Genomic DNA, 23,652 nt, shown 5'->3' with positions numbered 1-23,652 from the left:
GTCAGCTGAGCTTGTTGCCTGGAGGACTGAAGAGGTAGCTGACATTTATGGCTGGATTTCAAGGAGGGATCTGAGGAGGAGAAGCAGATGTGGGGTGAGTTGAGACCACATGAAGAAATCGTGGGAGAGGGCCAGAACCCAAGACAGGTCTCTGAGAGTCACAGAAAGGCGGCTGTCAGGGAGGCGGGGCAAAGGGAGAAAGAGCATGGCCTCAGCACTGCGCGCCAGCTGGTTAGGTCACATTTCAAGGAGGGAATGGTCCGCAGGGGACACAGCAGCTGAGAGGGCCGTTGAAGTAAAGACGAACGCCTTTGATTTAGCAAAGAAAACTGGCAAAGGTCTTAGGGTGGTTGGAGCAGTGAGAGATGGGGAGAGATGCTGGCGTAGCAATGGTGGCCCGGACAGCTGCGGACAGTGTCGGAGGTGGACGAGCGCATCCGCGTGTGTCTGTGAGTCACCACGCATGAGTCTTCCCCATCTGCTCTTCAGCCGGAGCCTCGTGCATGCCTGGAGGGTGCTGATGCTTTAGCAAGGCGAGCTGGGGACTCTGTCCGGGTCCACAGGAGAGCGCCCCCGTCGGCCCTGATGACAGGAGCAGGTGAACATGAAGACATGTCGCTTGAGTTCTGTGTCGAGACCGGGCAGTGTGGCTGGCAGAGCGGTTGACTTCACACCGCGTCTACCCATGAGATACTCATCCCTTGTGACTGCTGAAGGGTGAACGAAAACAGTTGACATTAAAGTCAGTGACGTTCAGTGGCATTAATGTGTTTCAAGTGGCTAGTGGCCCCAGTTCAAGATGGCCCAGACTGTGTGCCTCCCGTCTGCAGGGACTCCCCCTGCCCAGCACTGAGCTGGATACAGGATGCCGCCCAGAAGTCATTAGACAAGTTTGAGGACCGCGGTCGGACACGGGCATGACCACCCGGAGTCAGTAGCTGGGAGCCTGCCAGATGACCAGAAACATCAAGGTAGAGATCCAAGTCATCACAGGTGCTCAGGATCCGGGGAACGAATTGACAGCAGGGCGCCCAGAGCAGGGCTCCCAACCGCATCTCCCCACAGCCTCGGCCGGGCCCCCTGTGCAGCCGCGTCCTCCCAGAGACCTCGTTCCCACCAGCCCTCAGGCAAAATTCTTATCTGTGGTCAGACAGCCGAGCCATGGTCTCACACCACGGAAGGACTCAGAGATGAAACACAAACTTCCAAGGAAAATTCAAGAAAAATAAAAAAGGAAAGAAAGAAAGAAAGAAAGAAAGAAAGAAAGAAAGAAAGAAAGAAAGAAAGAGAGAAAGAAAGAAAGAAAGAAAGAAAATTATAAGTGAGCCAAGGAGGAGAGCCAGTGCTATTGGCGTTGCGGGGCGAGGACATTCCCCGGCACGGGCATTGCAGGAGGAGAATAGCTCGCCCAGAAACAAATGCTGATAGAGAACAAGTTAACAGGTAACAGAGAAAGACAATTAATTCAATAAATGATGTTGAAAAATGTGTAGACTTGATTGGAGGAAAAAAAATCAATTCAGACCCTTAACTCATACCATATATAAAAGTAAATTAAAGAGGAATTAAGTGAAACATATAAAAAGCCGGAACATTAAAAATAACAACAGTTTAAAAGAATCGAGGAACCTTTATGTCAAGAAGAGAAGAGGACTTTCCAAGAAGAAAATTAATGGCCGAGATTACTCGCAAAATGCAGGCAGATTTGATTAATACTCAGGACCCGCCACGACGTTACGGGGGTGCAGGCTTTCTCCTCTGCTTCCTGAGGCTTGGGGGCTGGTGCTCTCTGGTCCTAGGAGCCACCACAGCCAAGCCCCGCATGGTCACTGCCAGCCGGTTGGTCATCTGTGGGTCACCCTGGGCTTGGAGAAAGTGAAAACCATCAGAAAGTCAAAAAACATTCATTGCAAGGTGTATGTATGAGAAGAGAAGGAGGGGGCGCCTGGGTGTCTCAGTCCGGCAAGCGTCTGCCTTCTGCTCAGGTCATGATCTCAGGGTCTTAGGATCGAGCCCCACGTCAGGCTCCCTGTTCCCTAGGGAGGCTCCTTCTCCCTCTGCCCATCTGTGTGCTTTCTCTCTCAAATAAATAAATAAAATCTTAGGGAAAAAAAAGAAGAAGCAGCAGCAAGGGAACCATATGTTACAAGGATTACAGGCAAACTGCTTGGAATAGCAAGACAGCTTCCGACTTGCTCGTAGAACAAGAACTGCGGGGTCTGAGACACAGGAAAAGCCCCTCAGCCTCTCTGGTAATGAAAAGAAATTCAAATTCTTAAAAATGTTGAGATTTCTTTTTTCTTTCTCTCTCTCTCTCTCTCTCTCTCTCTCTCTCTTTTTTTTTTTTTTTTTTTTTTGGCTAACAAATTTGCAAGTGTTTCTTTTCTTCCTTTTAATAAAACCGCCGTTTCTGTTAGAATTTCTGGTAGACAGACCATCTCATTTACTCTTGGCTAAAGTCTAAATTGGTGCGGAATTCCCGGAAGGAGTCTCTCAGTCTATAACCATAGACGGAATACCGTCCATGCCCTGTTGAGCCAGCAACTCCATTCCTAGAAACATTCTGTGATACGGAAAACTGGCTCTGCTCCTAACGGTCTGTGGGCCACCGTGGTTACTGAGGTCGTGAAGGACTGTTAACGTCAGAAGTGTTCAAGACTCAGAGACTGACTCCACCATTGGTTCTGTTACTACGATAGAATTCCGTGCAGTCGCTGACTTCGACATCAGCTGGAAATGTGAAGCTGACAAGGGTTGCTGTGGTTCCGAGTAGGGCCCCTGTCCTTGTGGCATGCGAATGAACATTTATTTGACATGACAAACAGCGAGGGTTGTCGCCTCACATTGCCCTAGCCGCAAAGAGTCGGGGTACAGAGCGCACCCCCAAAGTAACGGTAGGCATTGCCGGGTCTGGCTAACATAAATGAGTTCTATTTCCTCCTATGGGTTTTGCCCATATTTTCAAACTTTCTTCAAAGGACCCTTCATTTATCATTTCCAGCAAAAGTGTCAACACGCGGATTTCTAAGATGAGGTTGCGGTGATGAACTAGGTTGAGCCCGTGAAAGTCCCCCTTGGTCTCATTTCTGTCCTTTTTCAAGCAGCCCAGGGATGTCTCATTTTGTCCAGTGTGAGAGGGCACAGGGAGGGGTCAGAGTCCAAGCGTCTCTGCGGAAATGGGGAGTGAACACAAACCCAGCCATTGGCAGGAGAGAAGACCCAGAGAGAGGAGGGGTTCCCCCATGTGGGGTGTCTGGGCTGAAGGCCCTCAGGGAGGAGGGGCCCCTGTGAGTATGTTTGTGGAGACTTTGAGGGCAGGCAGACGTTGGTTAAAAAAAGACAGGTATAAACCTATCTTTATTACCGGCTTTTTCTGTATGTAAGCATCACATCAGAGGTCAGGTTTGCACAGCTCGTCTGTACTTATTAGTTCAAGAGAAGCCAGAATACAGACTGAGGTTTCAGAAAACTTAGCTTACAGTCCAGGACCCAGGGATCACAAGGCAGATGCAGCTTTTGAATGTGCAAGAAGAGAACGGCGGCAAGCGGAACTGCGAAGGATCAGAGTTAAGTTAGAATGAGAGGGAGCGCCTACGTGCGCCCAGCCCTGTGCTGGAAACTCGGAGAAGCAACGAAAACCACCCCTCAAACTGCTCATCATCCAGTAGATTGAAGGTCGTGGTTCCGAGTAGGGCCCCTGTTTTGTTTGTCCGAAGACAAACATAAACTGTTTTTTTGTTATTGTTGTTGTTTCAAATTTTTTATTTAAACTCTAGTTAATTGATCTGGAGAGTAATATTGGTTTCAGGAGTAGAAGCTGGTGATTCAGCACTTACATACAACACCCACTGCTCATCACAAGTGTCCGCCATGATGCCTGTTCCCCATCCTGCCCATCCCCCACCGTTTCCCCCCATCAACCCTCCGTTTGTGCTCTGTACTGAAGACTTTCTTTTGGTTTGCTTCCCTCTCTTTTTTTGCCCTGCTATGTTCTTCTTTTTTGTTTTTTAAATCCCACGTATGAGTGAAATCATATGGTATTTGTCTTTTTCTGACTGACTTGTTTGCTTAACATAATACGTGCTAGCCCCATCCACAGAGCTGCAAGTGGCAGGATTTCATTCTTTTTGATGGCTGAGTAATATTCCGTTATACATATATATGGACCGCATCTTCTTTATCCATTCATCTGTCAATGGACAACTGGGCTCTTTCCACATGGCTATTGCGGACGTTGCTGTTATAAACATTGGGGTACAGATGCCAATTCAAATCTGTATTTTTGATCCTTTGGGTAAATACCTAGTGGTGAAATTGCTGGGTCATAGAGTGGATCTATCTTTAACTTTTCAAGGAACCTCCACACTGTTTTCCAGAGTGGTTGCACCAGCTTGCATTCCCACCAACAGTATAAGAGGGTTCCCCTTTCTCCAGATTTGCTTTTCTTTTTCATAACTGTTTGTGGCTATTTGAGGTCTTTTGCGGTTCCATACAAATTTGAGGATTGCTTGTTCTAGCTCTGTGAAAAATGCTGGCAGTATTGATAAGGATTGCATTACATGGGTAAATTGCTGGGTGCCTGGGGGGCTCAGTGGGTTGGGCGATTGCCTTTGGTTCAGTTCATGATCCCAGAATCCTGGGATTGAGACCCTCACCGGGCTCCCAGCTCTGTGGGGAGTCTGCTTCTCCCTCTGATGTCTCCCTCTCATGCTCTTTCTCACTCTCTCTCTCTCTAAAATAAATAAATAAAATCTTTTAAAAAATGTATAGATTGATTTGGGTAATGTAGATATTTTCACAATATTTGTTTTTCTAATCTATGGGCATAGAATGTTTTCCATTTATGTGTGTCCTCTTCAGTATCTTTCATAGTAAGTGTTCTATAGTTTTCAGAGTAGAGATCTTCTACCTCTTTGGTAAAAGAGGTTTATTCCCAGATATCTTAGGGTTTTGATGCCATTGTAAATGGGCTCAATTCCTTGATTTTTCTTTCTGGTGTCTCATTATTGGTGTACAGAAATGCAATGGATTTCTGTACACAGATTTTGGATCCTGGGACTTCGCTAAAATCATGTATCATTCTAGCAAGACAAACACAGAATGTATAAATGGCAATACAAGACTGTGTAAGGCTTAGAAGGGTCAATCCCCAGCTCTTCAACTGAATACTACTCCCTAGAGATTTGGAAAGGAAACAAACATGAACACACACACTATAATGGGCTGAGTCCCACCTCTTCCTTCAAATGTGTATGTTGAAGTCCTAAGCTCCAGAACCTCAGAATGTGGCTGTATTTGGACATGGGGTCTTTACAGACGTGATTAAGGTAAACTGTAGTCTTTGGGGTGGAGGCTAACCCAGCGTGACTGGGGTCCTTCGAGGAGATCAGGACATAGACAGACAGACAGGGAAGAACAGGTGAGCAGGGGGAAGAAGGTGGCTATCCACTGGCTAAGGAGAGAGACTAGAAACCAGACCTTCATCTGGACTTGGAGCCTCCGGAGCTGTGGGGAAATGGATTTCTGTTGGCTAAGGCACGTGAGACACGACGATGGCACCCTCGGAAACTAGTGTGCCCACCTCAGAGCCGCTTGTCAGTCAGCGCCACTCTGCCAGTGAGGTTTGGCTTTCCAGTTGCTCCACCATCTGCCTTCTTGGCCATCACTGCCCATGACACAGCGCAGACCTCTGGTTTTACCCCTGCCCCAGAAGTGGATGGTGTTCCTGTTTCATTTAGGAAGATACGGGTATTAGAAGGACTGACCATGTATTTTTCGTGTCAAAAACAAAAAAAGGACAGGACATTGCAATACTTTTCCCACCTCCCTCCATGTCCATTTCAGATTCCACACCAAGGACTTTGAGAAAAAGAGCCACAGGGTCTGATTTGAGCATCAGAGCCACAGGGTCTCTCTGTGGCTGGTGGGCCCTGGACCAGTGCCCTCCCTCATGGGTAGCTCTCCCAATTAGCACTCTGGGGCTGTTTCCTCGCAACCAGACCCACCATGTCCCAGAGGCCCCAGGCACCCTCTGACACGAGTTTTGAAATGCTGCGTTGAGAAAGACAGCAGCAAATATGAACTTTCACTCAGATTCGTAAAGGTCCTGTGACCCCCAAATGCTTGAGAGCGGCCAGGAAGCTCTGTGCATATTGGTGGCGTGTACAGTATTTTAGCTCTCCTCTCTACTGTGCTCTGTTTTTTTTTTTTTTTTCCTGCTTCAGATTCACCTCCTGATGCAGCTTTGGAAGAAAATGCATTGCACTGCCCATGTGCCTGGCTCAGGATTTCTAAGTACATGAACATGTCCTAAGAAATGGTCAATGTGGTTTAAGCCTCTGGTCACCCAGCCTCTGCATCCGCATTTGACTAAAAGCTTTTTCTAGGAAGGAAGTGGGGGGGAGCCTCCAAAACCCTTTCCTCTGCTGAAATCTCCCCTGTGATCAGCAAGTATGACTCACTGATTCCAGCTCAACAAACAGCTCAAATGAATGCCAACTAACAAGAAGCAGAGTGACTACTTTACTTAGTATATTCCATAAAGTTCCGGCAAGTTTGGAAGAATTGCAATGCTATCAGGTCATAATAGTACAACATAACTTTGACTGAACCAGAAACCAAGCAAAGAAAGAGGAGAAGTAGGTGGGCAGCAGGCTACAGAGGAACCGGTCTGCAAATCGGTTCCCCGGAGCCACTGTGGCCTCCCCGCAGGCATAAATTCTGCTGGCTTTTTGCTAAGAACTCACATCAGCTTTTCACAGAAATGGAGCCCTGGTCTGACTTCCTCCTAATGGAGAACACAGACGTAGGAATCCAGAAGCAGCTCGACATTCTGGGCTGGGGCTGGGATCCCAGGAACAGGAAGACAGGCATTTTATGGGACTTAGTCCTGGGCCTCGCATTAACTGACAATACGTCGAGGGGTTTCACAATTCAAGCGTAATTTGGTTGCTAAAAAGAAAACATGCCACTTTGTTAGGTGAGTTGTCGAAATCTGTTTCTTTTTTCCTAAGGAAAAAAGTAATGTTCAAACGAGATCATTTCTCTTATAATAAGTGCTGTTTAGTAAGAATTCATTTCCACGAAGATCCAGTGATCTAATCAGCAGACATTCATTGAGCAAGCAGATGAATACACACACAGAACGCCACATCGTTGATGGAAAACAATAGTAAATGTGAAATCAATGTCCTTATTCTGGTATTATTGTATAATCATCATCATCACAACAAAATTGTGTTTGTGTCCCTCTGCACAGTTTATACCGAGACAACCCTGAGCTGAGCCTCCGGGCAGCTAAGAGACATGCCAGGAGCACACAGGTTGTGGGCCTCAGAACCAGGGCCACATGTCCAGTCAGTGGGTCTACGCCGTCTCACAAACACACGTATGCAGCAGCAAACAGCCAACAAACAGGCCAACACAAACGCTGCTGCTCCTGCTGCACTTTGGGGGCCGGCTGGTGGTCCCCAAGTTCTGTCCCTGCTCTGCCGCTTACCAGCAGAGCAGTCCTGGGAAACTGGCCGCCCTGTCCATCCTCCATTTCCTCATTTCTAATGGGACAAATAGTAACATATCTTAGGGCAGCTGAAAGGGCTTTATGAGTCCGTGTGAAAGGCTATATCGTGCTTGGCCTCTAGGAAGTCTTCAGTTCTTCAGTTCGTGGGAATGTGCAGAAATAGTTTGTTGCAACACGGGAGACAAATAATCAAGGGTAAAGAATACTGGTGGGCAGCACCTGAATGTTTATAGCAGCAATGTCCACAATAGCCAAACTATAGAAAGAACCTAGAGGTCCATCAACAGATGAATGGCTAAAGATATATAGACAATGGAATACAATGCAACCATCAAAAACCCCCCAAATCTTGCCATTTACAACAATGGGGATGGAACTAGAGGGTATCATGCTTAGCGAAATAAGTCAATCGGAGAAAGACAACTATCACATGATCTCCCTGATATGAGGAAGTGGAGATGCAACATGGGGGGGTTGGGGGGTAGGAGAAGAATCAATGAAACAAGATGGGATCGGGAGGGAGACAAACCATAAGTGACTCTTAATGTCACAAAACAAACTGAGGGTTGCTGGGGGGAGGGGGTTTGGGAGAAGGGGGTGGGATTATGGACATTGGGGAGGGTATGTGCTTTGGTGAGTGCTGTGAAGTGTGTAAACCTGGCAAGTCACAGTCCTGTACCCCTGGGGCTAAAAATACATTGTATGTTAATAAAAAATTTTAAAAAAGGAATATTGGTGGACAGCTACCAGGACGGAGGTGCATGGAACACCAGGAAACTGAGAAAACTGAGAACGGCACAGACATTAGGTAGCTGTTTCTGGAAACCAAATGGGTTTGGTAAGTTCTGATAAGTTCTGTGTCTAGCAAAGTACTAGGCTTTGTGAGGACAGAGATTTTTGTAATTCTTACCTTGGAATAGCCCCAGAAAATAGGGCTATTTTCTAATAGAATAGATTTACCTTAGAACAGACGCCTTTCTGGTGGGAGGACCAGATCGATTTTAGATGGTGTGACACAAGTGTAGTAGAGATGCTGGGAAATGGTTGTAATTGCTAGAGAAGTCTTCATGGAAGGGGTAAAATTTTAATGAGATATTGAAATATAGGTAAATATTGTGAAAGAAAGTAATTTGAATAGGCATATCAGAAATAAGAATGCCAGATCAAGGCAGTCTTGGGAATTAAATTACAGAAAAGCCTAAGAAGTAGCAATCCCAAAATTGAAGATCAAGTTAAATATTCAAAACATTGTACTGAATCGACATAGAAGCATAATTTTTTAAAAGGATTTAAAAATTTTCCCCAAGTTCTATTTTGTCCTTAAATGCCACTATATTCCTGACACAAATTTGATGCTTCTATTTTTGGCTTAGAAGAGTGGAATATTTTTAACCAAGAGCATTCAGTCTTGAGGCTTCAAATTGCCGATTTGAAAGGATCTTGGTTGTAGCTCAAAAAAAAGAAAGAGGGGCACCTGGGTGGCTCAGTGGGTTAAGCTGCTGCCTTCGGCTCAGGTCATGATCCCAGGGTCCTGGGATCGAGTCCCACATCGGGCTCTCTGCTCGACGGTGAGCCTGCTTCCCCCTCTCTCTCTCTGCCTGCCTCTCTGCCTACTTGTGATCTCTCTCTATCAAATAAATAAATAAAATCTTTAAAAAAAAAAAAAAGAAAGAAAGAAAGAAAGAAAAAAGAAAAAGAAAAGCATATTAAGTCACACAGCACTCAGGTGCGATAAAATGTAGATGAAGGCTAGGAATACTCGACTCAAAATATCGCTACTGCTTTTCTTGTGATTCACCATTATTGTAGCATCATGCCTGTCTTGTGTCTGTTTTCTTGACGGGAATGCCTTTGTTTCCGAGGGTTTCTGTGTTTTCAGCAAGTCATTTCATTTATTCGTATACCTGTCTCTGGAGGGTCTTAAAAGACTATCTTACAATCTCTAAAGAAAATCTACATGATCATAACTAGTGGCTATAAAGGTCCATTTTTTTAAAAATAGACTTTATTTCTTAGAGTAATTTTAGGTCCACAACAAAACTGAGAAGAAGGTCTAGCGGGTTCCCACACACACTCCTGTCCCACAGGTGCGCGGCTTCCCCAGGATCAGCACGTCACCGGAGTAGCACGTCTGTCACAACTGATGGACTACAGTGTCGCGCCATCATCACCCAGAGCCCACAGCTCACATTAGGGTTCACTCTTGGTGTTGCACACTCTATGGATTTGGATAAATGTATCACGGCGTGTGTCTACCATTGTGGTATGACGTAGAGCACATACGGATCTACTTTTACCTTACGTATCTCATGTTTGAATCAAGTCCTGTTCACTATACAATTTACCCGGGGCCACCAGGAGCTTTTGATGATGTATGTATGTAGGTATGCATGTGTGTTTAAAGAGAGAGAAAGGGAATATATAAATAAGCATAAAGGGTGTTGTGGTTCGATTGGTGGATTTTTTTTTAAATTTTATTTATTTACCTTACAGAGAGACAGAACAAGTAAGGGGAGCAGCACAGGGAGAAACAGGGTCCCCGCTGAGCAGGGAGCCGGATGCGGGTCTCGACCCCAGGACCCTGGGATCATGACCTGAGCTTAACCTACTGAACTGCCCAGGTGTCCCTCAAACGGTGGATTTTAAAATTGTTGACAGGGCACTTAAATTCAGTGATTTGATTAGATTCACTTTCACATCTATAAAATGGGGGACAATAATAGCTTCTTATTCCCAGAACTACAACGGGGATTGAAAGTCATACGTGAGCGGCATTTGGAACCAGCCCCTGTAGAAAGTTACAAACGCTAGTGATTATTATAAAGGGGGACTAAAGAGTGGAGAACAACATTTCCTGATTCATAGTCTCCTTTGACAAACACGGCCTGACTGATTACATAGCAGGGACTCCACGGAAGGCCTCGGATTAAAACATAAACATACGAATGTCTAAGAACGTCACTATTTATTGGGGTAAATGGACATATAAACAGTTCGTTCTAATATACAGTACAAGGCAATTAATAAAGTGTCTTTAAGGTGCTCGTGGCATAAAATTAAATAAATAAATAAATAAAGTGCTCTTGGCGTACAGAGAAAGAACCTGTTCTGAACTCATGTGATAGGGAATGTGTGTCCCCGCAGGAGAATGAAAAGCTGATCACCTTCTGTAGATGGAGTCCTGTATCAGAAACGTCAGATAAAAACTGTCATTGTTCTTTTGGGCTGCTGTAGCAAAATTCCAGACTCGGTGGCTTACAGACCACACACATTTATTACTCACTGTCTGCAGACTAGAGGTCCAAGATCAAGGACCAGCAGATTCCCTGCCCAGAGAGGCCCCATGTCCTGGTTCACACGTGGCATCTTCTTGCTGGGTCCTCCCAGCATGGGACGGGCGAGATGGTTTTCTGGGGCCTCTTTTATAAGGACATCAATCCCATCGTGGGGCTCCACGTTCCAGACCTTGTTACCTCCCAAAGTCTGGGTCTCCTAGGACCACCCCCATGTGGAGGAGGTTTCCACACAGGAATCTTGGGGGGACACAGACATTCAGTCCATAGCAGAAAGGCATAGTAAGCAAGAGTCAAGGTGGTCTTTGTGGCTACTGTGGGTTTCTGAAGCAGAGATAAGATGCCCAGATGCCTGGGACTGGATCGGACCGCCCGGTGGCAGGAGACGGTGGCCTGGCTGATGGGGCGCTCATTCACAGTCACGCAACGCTTCCATGGCACCTGACAGATGTGTCTGTGGGAGGCCAAGCAAAGATGGCACTAGCCGTGTACAATGGGGTAAGGTCCGACAAAGCCCAAGGTCCTGGGTCCTCCAGATTCACAGCCTAACTGAAATGCTGCCGCCCTTCCTTAGCCACATGTGGTCTTCTAGACTCGCTTTTTACTGGGTTTGAAGTCAAGGTGAGGTCAAGGTGAGTCAAGGTGAGTGCCACTGCGGGGTGGTGTTGTTCTTGAGGCCCCGACCCAGCTCAGAACCTGAGAGATGGGACAGCGCCCCTGCCCCGGCCGCACGGTCCCTGGAGCAGGCACCTCCCACCCGGGAAACCAGCCTCTTCCAATGCTTAAGGGCAAAGATGTAAATAGGAAAGCCTGAGACCAAATGTGCCCACTGCAGGGCTCAGGACTCCTACCAACAGAGACTGTGCGGGGGCCGGGGGGGGAGTGGGGGTGTGCTCGTCCAGGAGCTACAGGGCTGCTTCAGGGGCTGTGAAGAGAGGCACAGACCAAACATTGTAAAAGTGGTCATGGACTGTTGCAGGGTATGTGCACTGTCCGGGCTCTCCTGCTTGGAACAAGGGCTATTTCAGAGCGGTGACCTGTGGCTCCTTCCTAATTTGTCAGGGGGTCAAGCCTTCAGGATTGAAGTTTTAATGGTGCTGTGCCTTGAATAAGAGCTTTCGGATACTTTTCACATGCAACAGGCATAGGACACGGTAACGGTGAGCTCGCCTAGGGGATAATAGGGACCTGCCGCTCCCAGGGGAGGCTCGCACCCCCACACACCTGTGACCCCCCCAACTCGCAGCTCGCCTGGCTGCGCGGCTCTGACCACTGCAGACTCCCAGAGACTTCTGATCTGTATCTTCTGTATCCTGACCTGTTTCCTTTTAAGCATTTTTACAGGACTTTTTTGACCATTTCTGAAAGAAGAACCAATATACAAAGAGTGGAAATTAAACAAATAGCCCCAAATTAAGATTCACTTACAAATATCAAAAAGCATCCTGCAAAACGGGCTCCCGGGACAAAACAGGGCATGTCCCCCTCCAGGGCTCTGGGTCCTTGGTTGGCGGGGACAGAAGCATGTCAGTGGCTCTGTTGACACCCACTCTGCTTGGTGGCTTCCTATCCCTCCCCTGCCCCTTTGTTTTATTAGGGAAGAAATACCTCCAAACCACAAACCGTCTGCTCAGAATATGGTCACTCGGGCCACTAGAACGTCACCACGCGCTAATGAGCTACAGGCTGGGGTCGTGCTGGTGCCACGTCTGTGGTGCTGGCGTTCAAAGGGGCTCCTGGGAACAGCGGACAGCGGCGAAGGCCCGCGAAGACCACGGCCACCGTAGGACACAGCTTGGCTAGTTCGATTTTCCGCGGAGCCTGCACGCATCGCTGTGAGAAGGGGTTGTCGAACTAGGCGGGGAGAGGGCATGACCCTTCTTCTCTTTGTTTTGGCATGTCACCGGCCTGTCACAGCAGGCGCCATGGGCCATTAGGGCCGGCGGCTTTGCGGCCACTCGGGGAGCTACCGCTGCGCGTGTCAGACCCGAGTCTCTCCTGAGCACAGACAGTCAGGGTTTCCCAGCACGGGCTCGGGCAGAGCTTAGGTCTCACCTCTAAACCCGCAGAAACACCTTTGATTTGTTTTGTTTTGTTTTGTTTTTGAGAGTTTATTATTTAAGGAATCCCATTTCACCGCAGTGTGAAGTAGAGGTTGTTATTTATTAAGCTTTGGATAATTCCATTCCCTCCCCACTCCAATCCCCCTCCCCCAGGACGGGGTACAGAGAAGTTTTATCTTTATTTGTGATTTTCCCTCCTTTGTGTAATGCGCGTGTGAATAGGCAGAAAAGCCAAAGATTAATCTGGAAGACGGAGAGATTTGCGGGTGGTCATTTCTCCTCATGTAACGTTACCCCTGAATGCACCAGACAGCGAGCAGGGCCAGGCTGACGGGAGGTAATGGGCCACGAGGGAGAATGACCTGTGAGGCTGCCCAGAGTGAGTCCATGGGCTCACAAGGAACACGCAGCCCATGTAGTTTGAATCTTTGAGTCAGTGTCTGACTAGAGTCCTACTAGGGATGATATGTTCAGCAACATCATTAGTAGGGCACGGACTTAGCTTTGCCCTCTGGTTTTGACCGTGGGTATGTGAAGTGACAGCAAAGCACCCACGAGAAAGAGGAGGAGGGTCATCAAGAGGGTCAGACAGGGTGGTGGGTACATGCACGTGTGTAGACACATGTCTGTAGAAGGGGGCCGGTCCACCACAGGCGGCCTCCAGAAAGTGAACCATGCAGAGTTCTCTCTTTCAACTGTGTAGCCAAGGACTCTTCACATTTAGAAAAGAAGAGTATGCATTTTGCAACTTCAAAAAATTTGTAAGGCTGCAAACGAAGTTTTCAAAACATCCCAACACAATAAACGGGACTATTGGGTCTAGGTGAGTGTGATGTGGAATTTTACACTTGCCTGAGTCCTAATGAAGGAGCCCAGGATGTGCAGAATATAAACCACGTCCAAGTAGGCTGCGTGCAGGTGGAGAAGCCGACTGTGGAGCATAGCACGTTTATTGCTGCAAACTCCAGTGTATGTATTTTGAGAGCTGCCTGGGTGTGGCCATCAGTATTTCCCATCCTTGATCAGTAGTAACATGAATGTTATCTCTTTCAGTATTCCCCACCCTTCCATCTGGGGTAGGAGACATCCGTCACTGGAAGCTGGCCAACACTATACCCAGGATTTCCTAGTCCCACCTGAGGCAGGGCCTTTCTGACCAAAGTCCACTGCCTGGGACGTGTTCTCCCTTCTGTTTCCATTATGAGGTCTGTTTACAGTGAGTGTAGACTTTCCTCCCTGAACCTTCCTGCAGGAATGAGAGGGGAAGTCTTGGAGAGTGGGGGAAGAGAAAGATGGAGCAGAGCCCTTCCGTGATCCAAGGAATCCTAGCTCTTCTATGAGTAAAGAAAATAAATTCCTCTCCGGCAGGGTGGTGGGCACATGCACGTGTGGAGACACATGGCTGTGGAAGGGAGCCAAGAAGAGCGGCTGATCAAGACAAGAATGCAAATGGAGTCGAAGGCGTGCAGCTTGCTCCCAGTGGCAGAAGGAATGCATGAGGTGATTCCTAGAAATATAGGTGAAGAGGGTATTGGTCAGTTCAGGAAGCTCAGCCAGGATGCACAAAACCCCCTTTGCTTAAGGCATGTCCTGTCCCAGTATCAAAGTCTGGTGAGGGGGGGCTATGATGACCACATAACAACCTGAGCAAGACTAGAAAAGTTGCACCAGGTGCCATATTGGATGATGTTGGGAAGGGGCAGTGGTAAGAAGCACTTAGACATCCTGTAGACCAACCAGCCAGAGGTTCCCAGAAGGACTGCTCCTGTGGTTATGGGGACCCAGGCAGACCTCAAGAAAACAGTAGAACCATATGTACACTGAGAAGGGAGGGGCGTCCTCAACTGCCTGGTGTAGTCATAGCTACAGACCATTTCCAATCTGTGTTCATTCCAGCCCCGCCAGAGGAACGGCCGAGGGAGTTCTCAGAGCACTGAATACCTCATCGTACCTGTATCGCACGAAGATTCCCTTCAGATCACACGAAGAAGCAGATCACAGTTTTGTACAGAATTATAGCATGGGACTTTTTCCCCAGACAATTGACATTCTGCTGGAAATAACAAGGAGCAGCACTTGCCAAACTGGAATGGTAAACCTTATGATGCAATTAAGCTGTGTCTCTTAGACACTGTGAAGGAGTTGCCACTGTTCCTGGAGCATTGATAGCATTATGGGGATTCTTAAAAAGATGCACCTCAAGTTATTCCAATAGTAAATCCAAGATTTACTTGCATCTTCCCAAGATCATCTGTACCACTCTCTAATAGGAGTGAATACTGAAAGTGTTGATAGTCCGTACAGTGACGGGCAAAACTAGAATAGCTTGCCCAGGTGCATCAAAAATTTATCTATCTTAAGGTTCTACAAAAGAGGAAGTTCGTTTGTGCATGTGTTTGATTTCCTCCACAGCAATCTGTGCTGCGCGTGCCTAAACCAAAGGGAAGCTGCGGAAAGAGAGTTGCAAACAGAGTGGATCTGGATTGCAGAGGATTGCTTGTTTCACTGTTTCATAACCTGAGATGGATGGACTTGAGAATATGTGAAGAGAGAATCATCCAAATGAAAAGATGACTGGCTCTAGGAGATGTGTAGAATGCACACACATACGCAGATTCTGCCCTCCCAGGAGAGAGGGATTTAAGCAAAGATGACTGGGCAGCCACCCAGGGGTCAGCAAGAGAAAAGGGCCTGCAGGTGGAACTTAGGAAGCTGGGATGGAAAGCTGCCTACTCGCTCCCATCTGAGTGTAGAGGATAGACGTGAGAGAGGTCTGTAGTCACAGAATTTCATAAAACAAAAACAAAAACAAGAGCCCAAGGGTGATATTGCCTTCAAACAGTCAGGCTGTGACGAGGCCATCAGAGATAGGAAAGGTGGCAGCTGATTCCCATGGTTCTCAATCCCCAGTCCCTATGTCTGCCCGGGGATTCTTGTATAGAAAGGAGAAGACACTTTTTTATGTGTAGGAAAGTGTCTCCTGTTCCAGGAAGCCTTGTGTCCTCGGTCCCTGGGTGCAACAATCAACCAACCAGCATCCATCCAGGAGCCAGCTTTCACGGGGAAGGATCTAGAAACCCCTGTATGCGATGATCGGCATTGAGGCCCAAGGAGGAGTCACTTAAAGTGAGCTGATGTAGGGTAGAGATTGGTAGCTCTCTTCAAATAGTTCAGGAGATGTCAGAGGGAAGAGGAGGCTATACTCTAAATCACTAAAGGAAAGATCTAGAAACAAGAGGGCAGAAGTTATGCAGAAGCAGACCATCATTCAACACAAGAGTACTTCTGGCCATAAAAGTGCTCCAACCAGAAGCCTGGGTGGCTGAGTTGGTTAAGTGTCTGCTTTCAGTTCAGGTCATGATCCCAGGGTCCTGGGATCATCAAGCCCCGCTTTGGTCTTCTTGCTCAGCAAGGAGTCTGCTTCTCCCTCTCCCTCTGCCCCTCCTCCCTGCTTGTGCTCATTCTGGCAAATAAATAAGTAAATAAATCTTAAAAAAGAAAAAAAAAAGTCCCAATGTTCTGTGAGCACTGAACTTTATGTCCCTGTATATCTCCAAACTGAAATTGAGTAACTTCTTTGCAGATCCTATCCCCAGGTAATAAGATTTGCTCAAAAGTCTGTCAAAGAAGAGTTGGGTTTACATGACATGTAAGTATTTTGTAAATGCATTAAAGACTACTTAAGAAAATAAAATGACACTATAGATAAAGGGCTGGTATCCACAATCTATAAAGAACTTCTCAAACTCAACACCCCAAAAACAATCAAGTCAAAAAATGGGCAGAAGGCATGAACAGACACTTCTTCAAGGAAGACATATAAATGGCTAACAGACATATGACAAAACATTCATCATGATTAGCCATCAGGGAAATTCAGATCAAAACCACATTGAGATACTGCTTTATACCAGTTAGAATAATCAAAATTGACAAGAGAAGAAACAACAAATGTTGGAGAAGTTGTGGAGAAAAGGAACCCTTGTACTCTGTTGGTGGGAATGCAAGTTGGTACAGCCACTTTGGAAAATAGTGTAGGGTTCCTCAAAAACCTAAAAATAGAGCTACCCTATGACCCAGAATTTGCACTACTTGGAATTTACCCCAAGAGTAGAGATGTAGTGAAAAGAAGGGCCATCTATACCCCAATGTTCGTAGTAACAATGGCCATCATAGCCAAACCATGGAAGGAACTAAGATGCCCTTCAACAGACTAATGGATAAAGCAGATGTGGTTCATATATACAATGGAATATTACTCAGCCATCAGAAAGGATGAATACCCAATATTGGTATCAACATGGATGGAACTGGAGAGATTATGCTGAGTGAAATAAGTCAAGCAGAGAAAGTTAATTATCGTACGGTTTCATGTATTTGTGGAACATAAGGAATAGCAGGAGGACATTAGAAGGAAGGGGCAAATGAAGGGGGGATATCAGAGAGGAACGATGAGAGACGGTGGACTCCAGGGATCACACTGAGGGCTTTGAGGGGAGAATTGGCGAGCCCAGTGATGGGTAATAAGGAGGGCACAGATTGCATGGAGCACTGGGTGTTATACGCAAACAATGAATCTTGGAACGCTATGTCAAAAACTAATGATGTACTGTATGGCGACTAACATAATAAAAATTGCAAAATGAAAAAAAAAAAGAACGTAAAATGATTTCTTGCCACAAAGCCAGAATATTAAGAGAATCCAATTGACTTTGTCACTATTATATAATACCAGATGATTAGGGAAAGATGGCTGGATCCGCTGAGTTATAACTACAAAATCTGACAGAACTTACTGTGGAATTAATGAACCTAGTGCTTCCAATTTTGGTGCAAGGCTCTGCTGTCCATACAGCATCTAGCATATTCTTGTTGACTGACCACCTGGTTGTTCCTGGTAGGCTATAGGGGCCAGCATGCCTGGTTGGGATGAGGCTCAGATTTATCACATTCTCTTCTATAAAGGCATGGAGTGAATGGCCTTATACCCTGGGCTTGACAAGAATTGTGTAGAATCAGACAACAGCCAAGAGAACATGTAGCCAGGAAGATTTCTGTTCTCAGAACAGTCTGATAAAATTTGTCTGGGATTCTGAACCAGATACTCCTAATTTTAATAGACTCTTGTGGGAAAAATAGGCTCTTAAAACATTATTGAAACTAAAAGCCAGTGATGTCTTTAGACAAATACTCCAATGCTGAGCCCTGGTCATAAATGCTGTGGTCGCTCAGCCAATGGAACCGTCTCAACAAATATTCACGTGTACACCAAAGCTGCATCTCCCAGGATCCAGCTATGTTTGCTGTAAACACAAAATTAGGAGGTGGTATTTTTGTCGAGTTCCCTGCTTTCAGTCTCGATTGTCTCAAGACTCTGCGGAGATTTTCTCTGAATCAGAGGTGCTGATGTGGGAGGGAGCCAGAGTGGGACATGGTGGAGTGTCTCCAAGCTGATGAGGCACATGGCACCAGGCTTTGGTGGCTGGGCCCTTTGAAGAGAGAAGGAGAGAGGCTGCTCAACACCCCAGAGTGCCAGAAACTCTAACATCAGATGCCTGCCCTCTTCAAGGCCAGAGAATACGGGTCTGTATTAACTTCCATATAAGACTTGGAACTAGATCTGGGATAAATAGCTCTGTGTGATGATGTTCAATCACGGAACTGTAACAGCTGACTATTTTTACCCTACCTTTATCTTAGAATCTTCAGAAAGAAGCAAGCTAGAAAGCATCTAGGAGTTGATAACATTTCGGAAGGAAATATGTGGAAAGGATTAGTGAAATAAAGTTGGGAGTTTCCAACCTGGATCTGTTATTCGCAGAGGAATAGCTTTCTACTCTGGTTGATTTAGGGGTATTTCTTTCTTTCTTTCTTTTTTTTTATTCTTACCCCATTTATTTTATCTTTCTTATGAAGACAGATTGGCACAGCTGAGGGTCACTTGTCATTGGTTTGAAGGCACTGCTTAGAAATTGTCATCATTTAAGATTTTTGTTCATTGGTTTCAATGACAATGACAGTGGTTACAAATAACCATTATCTAAACTACTAGATGCCAATCATTTGCATTTATGCTGTGTGCCCTACTTGTATAAATTATTGCTAGGTGCTGCTCATTTTCATTTATGGCCTGTGTTCTGGCTTTCCTTTGGAACAAATTCCTAGTCTGTCACCCACACATCTTCATCTGAGTTGTTCCCTATAACTGCCCACAAATAGACAGGATATCCTAATTCGGTATATCAGCTGGATCACATGATGTGGTGAAGAAATCATTTGTACTCAGAACAAAAGAAACACTTTATGCTAAGATAAAACAAAAATACAAATTAAGTAAAATATACATTTTGCCGGCATGTTCTGACAATACACTTCTACAGGCAAAGGAAGAAAAGAAAAAGCCAACCAAGCAATTCAGGGGAAAAAAATGTTCAAGTGAAGAAACCAAAGGAAACCAAGTTCTAAATGTGTAATTGTATTTGGACTTAAGTGATCTCAGAATGTCAGACATAACAGCATATAACTTCTTTTGAATGATAGGAAAACCAAGCCCCAGGAAACCAGAGATCCTTGTCTCCATAAGTCTCTAGAGGAAACAATATGGAACCCCAAAGGTGTGGAAAAAACCCAGAATGGCTCCCATTCACACACATGGTCATACCAACCACACTTTCCTGGAGAGATTTTTCCTAGCATACATGTTTAAAAAAATATTTTGGGGATCCTGGCTGATTCAATTAGAAGACCATGTGACTCTTGATCTCATGGTTATAGGTTCAAGCCCCACGTTGGATATAGAGATTCCTTAAATAAATAAAACTTTAAAAAATCATTTTCTTTACCTTTTGTTAACTCAAGCTCTGGCAATGATGAAGTTACTGTTATGTCATGGCGAGGGGAATAGACTAATTCACCTAGTGTTTCAAAGTCGAGGTCTGCTTAGTTTATTTTGCATTTATCTGTAGCTCTTGTATCCACCTACCTTACGGCAAAAATGGTCTGAGAAAGGATGATAAAATAATAATTTTTTTTGTTTCCATCTATAATTTATGCCCCAACTGTTCCTCAGATGAGATTGAAGTCACAACGGATCTTGGTGAGCTGACCAGCTGGAAACTAAATTATTAAAATAACCCTTTGAAAATTAAAAAAAAAAAAAACTTTTTCAAAGTCATTTCTCCTTTTTCCTATGACTTGATCATTTTTAGTGTTTTTTTTTATGACATTTCAAATTTTGATCTAAATAACAGCAATAACTAACTATCTTCAGATTCCCAAAATATTACAATCCAGCAGTTATTTCATGTGACATTATGCCGGACTCAGACAACAGAAGCCACACATGCCACACCTAACAGACGTCCCCACTCCGCCAGGCGGGGAAGCAGCATGTCCGTAAGGGGCACTAGAAATCTCTGGGAATCCAAGTGCAGGAAGAGACCAACAATGGTGAACTTGAGTCTGTTTTTGTGATGTTGAAGACAGACTCATTCTGAGGACACTTATCTAGTTGGTGGGGATGAAGGAATAGAAATAGCACTTTTTTAAAGGATAAATATGGGGCTTGTGGTTTTCACAGATGCTCCAAGTTTGTGTCAGCTCACAAGAACTTGGTAGAGATAGAAAAAAGGAAAGATACTCAAGACTGGATAGAGCAAAGTTTGATCTCAAAGGCAAAAAGCCAGCTTTGAAAACGATTCAGAAGTCATAATGGAGAAAAAAAAAATCCTTCTTCTTTGACTTTGAAACATTCGTTTTACTCCAGGGAAATTAGAAATTTCTTAGAAATGAGCTCTACGAGAGCTGCGACATGGAAAATATCTTTACCACAAATAAATCCATTGGAGACACAACTCAGTTTCTCAAGTATGTGGAGCCATTGATGCAAAATGCATCTGACTCATCGTTGGAAGGGAAGTTTTATTTAGCTGTGAAGCTGGGATGATATTTTTAGAAAGAGGAAAGTTCATGGAATTTTTAAAGTGTTGAATGCCTGTAGCAGATGACATTTTTAGGGGATGTGAAAAGTGACCGATCTGGGCTGGGAGCTTTAGCTCCGGTCCTGCTGTCCCTCCAGGCTTCTGTGGCTACAGATGGCCCCAGGGCTGGATCTGGGGTGTGGTGCAGCCAGTCCTAAGCAGGATGGGGCTGGTGTGTGAAATCCCCCAAGGCAGCCACCTCCTGACTTCTTTCAGTTTCTCCAGTAAGACTTGGTTCCCTGGATAACACCACGTCAGAATTTCAGAACTTGGGAGGACCCTACTGGTCCATGACCACACTCTCCAAACCCAGCTTGAACCTGAGAAGTTGATGCCCAGAGTTCAGGGAGCTTCCCCCAGTTAGCCCATAGCATCCCCCATCACCAGCCCCTCCCCCAAATACAGGCTCCCCACCCCCGCCACACGGCTGCCTCTCGTTTTTCCCCAGATGAAGTAACACAGAATGTCTCCAAGGGAAGGGAGTGCTCTCACTGCTTTAAGAGAAGAATTCGCTTTGAACAGGAGCAGGGGTGCGGCTGCCTGGTGGTTCTGGGTCGTTCATGGCATACGTGCCAAGAAGTGTCACCCTCCCAAGGAAGAACCAGATGCAGCCTCACATCCACCTGGCTTCACCCTTCCAAGAACATGCCTCCCCTCCCAACATTCTTGATTTCTGTCTACTTCTTGACTTTCTACAACTCACGACCCATTTGGCAGGTGTGCCCTTCACTCACCACATCTTGTCCCTCGTGACACATGACCCACCGTGTTCTCCTGAGTCTAACCACAGCGACCGGAGGGCAGACAGAACAAAACCAAAGGGGAGCTCATGTGTGGAAAATCCATCTTTTGATCTTTAAAGAGAAAACCCTATTTCATCCTGATTTAGCAAAAACTGGTAAAGCAGAGGAGTAATTATGGATTTGAACATCTGATCTCTCTTACTGGTGTTCCACTCATGATGCCCTGACAGTTACAGGGGTGGTTCTTTTAAGATCTGTAAAAATCAAACCCCGGGTATACCAGCTGGCCAGAATATCACGCGAAAGATTTACTTTAAAGCCATCTCTGAGCCAAGTGGCATGTATCTGATGTTTTCGCATCATTTTCCCCCCATTTTATTATAATCATTTCCCACACTTAAAAGTGTTTTTTCCACACAACTAAGAAATGAGCATATTACTATCCTTTGAATTTCTTTAGCTATCAGAGGCTTAAATATTTTGATCATAAGGAGTTGCTAAAGAATGTCTGAAAATAATAGGACATTGCTTTGTCATGAGAGCTTTAAGACAAGGAATGTGGAATGTCAGATTTCTGTAGTATGAAGAATATAGTGTGTTTGCAGACATAACTCATCCAGGCCAGACCCCTGTTGCCATGTGGAATTTGGAGCTGGCTGTCATGTTGGAGCACCGGTCAAAAGCAGAAATAAGAGACGGCCACCCACCTTTGGGAACTTGGGCTCTCAGACCATGTACTGGGCATATGTTTTAGAAATCCCCCCTCAGAATTCAGATTTTTGGGAATTCAGACAACTAGACAAAGACCTATTTCAGTTTTGTCTCTGAAACATAAACTCAGGAAAACAAAAATCATTCTCAACCAAAAAACATTTTACTGAGTTCTACTTCCTAATCTGCCTCCCTAGTGGGGACTTTTTTTGTTTTCTTTTTTATCTCTCAACCCTGGGGATAAAGCAACATTATAGCACAGAGGACTCTGCTATGTAAACAAGCAGCTTGAAACATGCATCCAGTCTATGAGCCCAGCTTCTAGATTGTACCAGGACCCCACTATGATAAAGCCGTCTCAGCCCGTCCTCCAGGGATCTCATCAAGAATACACATAAAACCCCTGTAAAATCCACAATCTTGATGAGAGGTATTATTTAAATTGATACATGCAAGAGAATTGGCAGGTCCTCACTGAAAACAAAAACAAGAACAAAAACAAAACTTTAACTTTTGATAAAGCAGGAGGGAATGCGGATGTTCCCAGAGCAGCGATATTGAGGACCCCGGGTCTCAGACCCCTCCTTCTTTCTCACCAGGCTTTCTATCTTGGTGGTAGGGTGCACTGTCCTGACTCCATCAGCTCCGTCAGTGAACCACTGCCACATGCATATTTTGATCCGAGACCTCATCCACGTTCCAGACAGTATCTCGAACCACATACTTGGCATTTCCACCTACACAGTCTTTTGGTTATGTCCAAATCAACAGGCCCAACACTATGCTGATGCTTCTCTCCTGCCAAACAGCTCGCTGTTCAGCCTTCCTGGTTTTGTTGGGGGCAATTCCATTCTTCCAATTGCTTGAGACAGAAATTTGAAGTCAACTTTGCCTTGCCTTCAGGCTGCATGTCCAAAGCATCAGAAGACCCTATTACATGCCCAGATCTGACCACTTCTCACTGGCATTATGACAACATGGACATGAGTGATTCAAGTCTCTAACTTGAACTATGCAACAGCTTCGTTGCTGGTCCTTCTGCTTCCATCCATGGTCCATAATAGTCTACTCTTGACACAGCAGCCAGAGTCAGTTTTAAGTTCAAAATAATGGTATCTCTGAACTTGGTAGCTCCTTACATCACTCTGAACCAAAGTTAAGTCCTGTAAGCAACACCCATTGTTATCTTGTGCTACTGTTATCTGCACTCTTCCAGGTTTGTTAAAGGTCACTCTTCGCCAGCCACATGTGCATCCTGACCAAGTGTCTTCTTCCCTGAGAGACCATACTGTGCAGCTCCACCCTTTCCTCCTCCCCTTCCCACACTGCTCTCCCCACCCTGTG

The sequence above is a fragment of the Mustela nigripes genome, chromosome 6 (genome assembly GCF_022355385.1).
Source record: "Mustela nigripes isolate SB6536 chromosome 6, MUSNIG.SB6536, whole genome shotgun sequence".
Classification (NCBI taxonomy): domain Eukaryota; kingdom Metazoa; phylum Chordata; class Mammalia; order Carnivora; family Mustelidae; genus Mustela; species Mustela nigripes.
The sequence above is the reverse complement of the archived record's forward strand: the minus strand, read 5'-3'. Positions refer to the sequence as shown.